This window comes from Eleutherodactylus coqui, chromosome 2, assembly GCF_035609145.1.
Source record: "Eleutherodactylus coqui strain aEleCoq1 chromosome 2, aEleCoq1.hap1, whole genome shotgun sequence".
Lineage (NCBI taxonomy): Eukaryota > Metazoa > Chordata > Amphibia > Anura > Eleutherodactylidae > Eleutherodactylus > Eleutherodactylus coqui.
This window is the reverse complement of record NC_089838.1, coordinates 282,629,232-282,635,573: the sequence shown is the minus strand read 5'-3', so window position 1 is coordinate 282,635,573 and position 6,342 is coordinate 282,629,232.

Genomic DNA, 6,342 nt, shown 5'->3' with positions numbered 1-6,342 from the left:
CCAAACTGTAATAGTATGCCCTTTGCGATAACTCACAGTAAGACTGTCCCTTTCATGCCCACATAAATAGTAAAATCCCCTATGTGCCTCTTATACATAACTAGCTGATATACCCGGCTTTGCCCAAGTTAATTTTTGTACTGGTGTTTATCTGGTGTTCACACAGAAAATCTTATGAAGTCGTGGTTACTTTAGAGATACCGAGGAAAAAAATATGTTCACCATTTTGCATGGTTCTTTGCGTTACCCAGGAAACACCACATGGAGGTAACCATGCAACATTTCCTTTATATAAAATTACATCAGGAAGTGAGAGAATTAGATTACGTACGTAAAATTTGGACACTAATTCTTTTGCGCTTAGAATTGAATAATTGAGTTGGGACCCATTAACTTTTCCTATTTATGACATAGTGAATGCCCGTGCCGAATTTCAAGTTTCTATGACATCGGGAAGTGAGAGAATTAGATTACATGTGTAAAATTTGGACGCTAATTCTTTTGCGCTTAAAATTCAATAATCGAGTTAGGACCCATTACCTTTTCCTATTTATGACATAATCAATGCTCGTGCCAAATTTCAAGTTTTTATGTCATCGGGAAGTGAGAGATTTAGATTACGTACGTAAAATATGGATGCTAATTCTTTTGCGCTTAGAATTGAATAATCGAGTTAGGACCCATTAACTTTTCCTATTTATGACATAATCAATGCTCGTGCCAAATTTCAAGTTTCTATGACATTGGGAAGTGAGAGAATTAGATTACGTACGTAAAATTTGGACGCTAATTCTTTTGCGCTTAGAATTGAATAATCGAGTTGGGACCCATTAACTTTTCTTATTCATGACATAATCAATGCTCGTGCCAAATTTCAAGTTTCTATGACATTGGGAAGTGAGAGAATTAGATTCCGTACATAAAATTTGGATGCTAAGTCTTTTGTGCTTAGAATTGAATAATCGAGTTGGGACCCATTAGCTTTTCCTATTTATGACATAATCAATGTTCGTGCCAAATTTCAAGGTTCTATGACATCGGGAAGTGAATTAGATTACGTACATAAAATTTGGACGCTAAGTCTTTTGTGCTTAGAATTGAATAATCGAGTTGGGACCCATTAGCTTTTCCTATTTATGACATAATCAATGTTCGTGCCAAATTTCAAGGTTCTATGACATCGGGAAGTGAATTAGATTACGTACATAAAATTTGGACGCTAAGTCTTTTGTGCTTAGAATTGAATAATCGAGTTGGGACCCATTAGCTTTTCCTATTTATGACATAATCAATGTTCGTGCCAAATTTCAAGGTTCTATGACATCGGGAAGTGAGAGAATTAGATTCCGTACATAAAATTTGGATGCTAATTCTTTTGCGCTTAGAATTGAATAATCGAATTGGGACCCACTAGCTTTTCCTATTTATGACATAATCAATGTTCGTGCCAAATTTCAAGGTTCTATGACATTGGGAAGTGAGAGAATTAGATTCCGTACGTAAAATTTGGACGCTAATTATTTTACGCTAGAATTGAATAATCGAGTTGGGACCCCTTTACTTTTCCTATTTTGGAGATAATCTATGATTGTGCCAAATTTCAAGTTTCTACGACATCTGGAAGTTGGAAAATTAGTGGCGAGTCAGTGAGGGCTTTCGTCTTTATATATATAGATAATGCTCCATTTGTATATCCCCACATAAAGTAATAATGCCCCCAATGCAAAGTAATAAGGTCCCTATAAATAGTAATAATGGCCCCACATGCAGAAATTATGTCTCCCATGTATAGTAGTAATACCCTCTGTTACCCATGTCTGACGCCCTCTTGTTGTTCTAGGTAGACACAGCGTCGCTCTGCTCCTCTTGTATGGGCTCGTAGCTGTGGACTTTCCATCAGCACTGTAGGAGTTAATCTTTCTCAGTGCTCTCAGCCCAGCTGCAGGGTGATAAGCTATTGCCCTCCTATTTAGCTGAGAAGGGGATCCTCCTCCTTGCCTGAGTATTGCTGTGAATTTCTCTGTCACCTAGCAAAGGTCTCCAGCTTCTGACTCCTGTGTCTGCCTCAATCCTTGGACTTTACCTGGATTAAGTCTGTACTCTGCCTGTCCCGTCATTGTTCCAAACTCTGATTGCAGTTTGGACTGTTTTGCGGTGCATTGCATCGGTGTCTCTGACTCCTGTGGGTCAGCCGCCAACTACCCTGGGACTATTCCAGGAGGTAGCAGCTTGGTTGTTTTCTTGTAGTGAAGGCTAGAACCCTGTACAGGGTTTAAAGGGTAAATACAGGGGAACCGCTAGGATAATGCCCTTAGGACTAGCCCAAAGTCAAACCGGATAGTTGGCGCAGTGGGTACACACTCACTGTCCCTAACACCCTCACATATAATGCCGCCCTGTACAGAAATAATGCTCCCTTCCACAGTAATAGTGCCTCCTTCTTTTGCTCTAATAAAAATAAAAAACCTTACTCACCTCTCCCATATGAATGACTACCTCTTTAGTGAATGAAGGTGGGAGGCCAGAAGAAATTTTTGGCCTGGTTCACCTCCGTACAGTGACCGATTACTGCTGCTGTGTGATGATCGACCGCGCCTGACAGTCGTTCTGTGCAAAAGTGCCCTAGCCTAGATTACATATGAACAGATAGGATGATGCCACCTACGAATGTTTAGCATGCAGTGTTTTATCATACGATAGCTAATGCATGTAATTTTTTTTACATATCCTTGCAAGAATACTGCAAGAAACTTTTCGTTAAAAACATTTTTATGGTGTTTTTTATTCCAACAAAACAAAAGTAAAAAAAATAAAAAATCTGCCATTTTTAATTGATACCTGTGGTTTTTAAAAAGCTGGTTTTTGACTGGTCTTTTGTTCTCTCATTCAAACTTTTTTACAGGGTTTTCGAGGATTAAGGGCCCTTTTACACGGAACAATTACCGTTCAAATTTGCACGATCCAAGATTTTTTGAACGATAACCGTTCAGTGTAAACACGGCCAACGAATGAACGAGAATTAGTTCGTCATTCATTTTATGCAGGCATGAAAATAATCGTTTGAACAGCTGCGTGTGAACAGCGATTGTGTAGTTGTTCACATTGACTGGTAGAGTGAAAGTGAGCGACTACACGATTTTCAAACGCAATTCCGATTTAAATTCCGAATGATTTATCTGCTCGTGTAAACCATGTCAGCATTTGGTCATGTGAACGATTTATTGCTCTGTGTAAAAGGAGCCAAATCCATTGATGGCCGATCCTCAAAGTCATCAACATCCGATCTGCCGCTGAGGATCCCTGTTGATCAGCTGATTAAAGGGGCCACAGTGCTCAAGATTGTAGCATTCATCGTTCACAAGCGCATCTCAGTCTCCTTCAGGCCATATTTACACAGGGAGCGCAATATCAGTCCAAGAAGCTGAGACAAATATTGCGCTTGCAAATACGAGATTTCACCTGCAATTGCGACGTGCTCTGCGTGAAAACGCATGCGTGAGAAATCACATGATGTTTCAGTAGGAGAAAAAACCCAAAATCACACTTGCATGAAAAACGAATCTACGTGCGAGTGCAAGGACAGCGCATCTTGCAATCGCACGGAACGTGAGCATTTTTCACCCATATAAATACGGCCTAAAGTGAATGCGATGGAGCTTGGAAGATTGGGAAACTTTTCAAGGTCATTTTCAGGTGAGCATATTGTAACTCCATATTTGGTCAGTGTTTCGCAAAAACTGTAATATAGCGCCAGCGTAAATCTAATTATTTCTCATTCTGTATTCACATGGCCATATTTTTACGGACGATTTTTTAAAAACACAACATGCGCTATTTTTGCCTCTGCATTTATTGGCATTATTATCTATTGGGTAAATATGCATTAGTTTTGTCAAGTGAAAAATACAATTAATGTGCGCAGACACAGAAGCGAATACAGATCAAATACTGACGAAATACGGCTGTAATGTCATCTGTAATACGTCAGTTTTACGAATCTATAAAACGGACGCGTAATATTACACGCATCTGAAACCGCCTAACCTGATTACTCTGATATATTTTACATCCTGTAGAGAAGACTATGCATAACCACAAGAAAAATACAACAACCGTAAGGCCTCTCACATGGGTGCTTTTTACCGCGATTGATGCAGCGTTTGAAACACTGCAATAATCGCGATATAACGCTGCCATTGAAATCATTGGTTCGCAGTGATGCTGGATGGCACTTTCCAGTGGATTTTCGAGTGGATTCTGTTCTATATTCGTGCGTTTAGCGCACCTCATCACCCATCCCAATGATGGGGTGAGCTAAAACACGCTATTGGCTGAAAGTTAAATTGATGCGTTTGAAATCCCGGTGCTTTGACGCATTCATGTATGAGAGCGGCCTAAAGGCTCCCACACACTTGCGTTTTTTTAACGTTGCATTAACGCTGCGTTTTTTAAAAAGCGAATGTCAATTGGACTTTCTAATGTTAAAAACTAGAGATGAGCGAATCTACTCGTTTCGAGTATTTACTCGATCGAGCACCGCGATTTTCGAGTACTTCAGTACTCGGGTGAAAAGATTCGGGGGGCGCCGGGGGGAGGCGTGGCGGAGCGGGGGGTAGCAGCGGGGAACAGGGGGGAACCCTCTCTCTCTGCCTCTCCCCCCCACTCCCCGCTGCAACCCCCCACTCACCCACGGCGCCCCCCGAATCTTTTCGCCCAAGTACGGAAGTACTCGAAAAACGCGGCGCTCGGGCGAAAAAGGGGCGTGGCCGAGTAGGCTCGCTCATCTCTATTAAAAACGCATCGCACAAAAATCACAAAGTACAACTTGCAATGTGTTTTTAACATTAGAAAGTCCCCTTGACATTCGCGTTAAAAAAACACAAGTGTGTGTGAGCCCTAAGGGCTCTTTTCCACTAGCGATAGCTATATCGCTGCGAGAAAATGGCAAATGTTAAAAGCGCGTTGCAACGCTGCAAAATTGCACTGTATGGGCGACATAAGCAAGCAAAACGCTGAAACAATCCTCCTGCTGCGATTTTTAATCCTTGAATCGCAGCTTGCCCTTAAACATCGCAAGTGGAAAGGTTGTCATAGAACAACATGTGTGGCACTTTCTTGCAGGAGCTCGCACTCTCGCATCGCACTAAAAACGTGCAATTTCCTCGCTAGTGGAAAGGGCCCTAAGGGTGCCTTCACACTTGCGATAAAATCATGCAATGCGAGAGTGAGTGAAGACGCAGAATTATGAAGCCCGTGCCTTTCAATGGTTTCCCTCCCATTTGTGATGTTTTAACGCATGCGATATTGCATGAAAAAAAAAATTGCGGCATGCCCTATCTTTCTGAATTTTTTTTTTTTTTAAATCTCCCATGTTTCTCTATGGAGCCTCCTTTCTATCACATCGCAAAGCGTGAACTTGCGATTTTTGTGCGATGCGTTTTTATCTTTAGAAAATACTATTTACTATTTCGTGCTAAAAAATAATAATAAATCGCAAGCAGGCGCTCAAAAAAAAAATCGTGGGAAAAAGATGTGATTTTCTCGCGGCAAAATCGCAATCGCTAGTGTGAAAGAGCCCTAAAGCCTACACCGACCGTAGAGTAGAGCAGAAGGGGAAAAAAACCCACTGCCGAAACAACCGCTGCTTGTAGCACATCTAATATCCCCTACAAACACTACGTTTTTTTTTTACTTGTTCCTTTTTCTAGGTCAATAATGTTTTGATTGTAATCGCAGCAGGCTGAAGGTTCAACGTTTTTATGTAGGCTTCTCTATAAGGGCGCCCACCCACTGGCGATTTTTTTTCCCTGCGAAATTCGCAGCATTTTTTTCTCTGCAGGGGTCTATGGGACTTGTAATGTTAAAATCGCGATCGCGCAAAATCGCAATTTACCGCGAAATCGCGATTTTGCGCGATCGCGATTTTAACATTACAAGTCCCATAGACCCCTGCAGAGAAAAAAATGCTGCGAATTTCGCAGGGAAAAAAAATCGCCAGTGGGTGGGCGCCCTAAGACATAAAACATGCCTAAAAAAACTGCATGTAAAAAATGTTTGACTCAAAACACCACCCAAAAAAAGCATAAACAGCAGGAAAAAAGGGGCTTCCAGAGAAACACTATCAATGAAGTATGCTCAGAATTGTTGCTTGCCGGGGGTCTGCCGTTTGTGACACCAACTGATCACAGGCTCACTGTCAGCACCATAATACACAGGGGTTGAAGTGGAAGATACAGCTCCCACCCCTATGTTTTGGCTGGCACTTGTAATTGCAAGTCCCGGCCACAACATAGGGGTGGGAGCTGTATCTTCCACTTTGAGCTCTGGGTGTTGTGGTGCTGA